At 35.7% G+C, this 552-nt stretch overlaps 1 long non-coding RNA gene across 1 annotated transcript in view; it reads right to left on the reverse strand.

Moving 5' to 3' along the window:
- The window catches only part of LOC113341266, a 985-nt gene continuing 433 nt past the window's right edge, over positions 1-552 (reverse strand). Inside the window, exons 2-3 of the long non-coding RNA XR_003355846.1 lie at positions 335-423; positions 1-91 (exon numbers count right to left, since the gene is read on the reverse strand). This is a non-coding gene — a long non-coding RNA (uncharacterized LOC113341266). The remainder of the gene's footprint in view (positions 92-334; positions 424-552) is intronic.

Consider the following 552-nt stretch of genomic DNA (forward strand, 5'->3'; position numbering starts at 1 on the left):
TCTTCAATTCAGTTCCATTCCTTCCCAATTTCTCCAAAGGAGCTGCTGCCACCTACCTAAACACGACAATAGACACCAAAAGAGCTGCCACCTGCCAAAACACAAACAGTTTTCTGAACTTTTTACTGTGTCCTGAAAATAATGCGTATTCATCATACCTTGCACCAGTAAATACGATGCTAACTTCCACACACATCACCAAGCAAAGGCACAACAATCAGGTTGGATGAAGGCATAGTGACACTTATATAAAATCTTCACAACATTTATCTCTCTGTAAATAGTCTTATCAAGTTCCTGGCTATCATTAGAAATTTATCTAATTAAAATATACCTATAATGCAGTAGGGGTCATAGCCTCCGTCAACATACATACCGCTAGGGATGGTTTAACAGCAAACCCCCATACTTTATATAGTGTACCTGTAGATCACATGAATCACAGATATGGTCAAGGATCCTTCAAGATCACCTTCCTTTTCTTTAGGAACACATTTTAATTTGATCAGAGTCAAAAAAAAAAAAAAAAAAAAAAAAAAAAAAAAAAAAAAA

This window comes from Papaver somniferum, unplaced genomic scaffold (genome assembly GCF_003573695.1).
Source record: "Papaver somniferum cultivar HN1 unplaced genomic scaffold, ASM357369v1 unplaced-scaffold_28038, whole genome shotgun sequence".
NCBI classification, from domain to species: domain Eukaryota; kingdom Viridiplantae; phylum Streptophyta; class Magnoliopsida; order Ranunculales; family Papaveraceae; genus Papaver; species Papaver somniferum.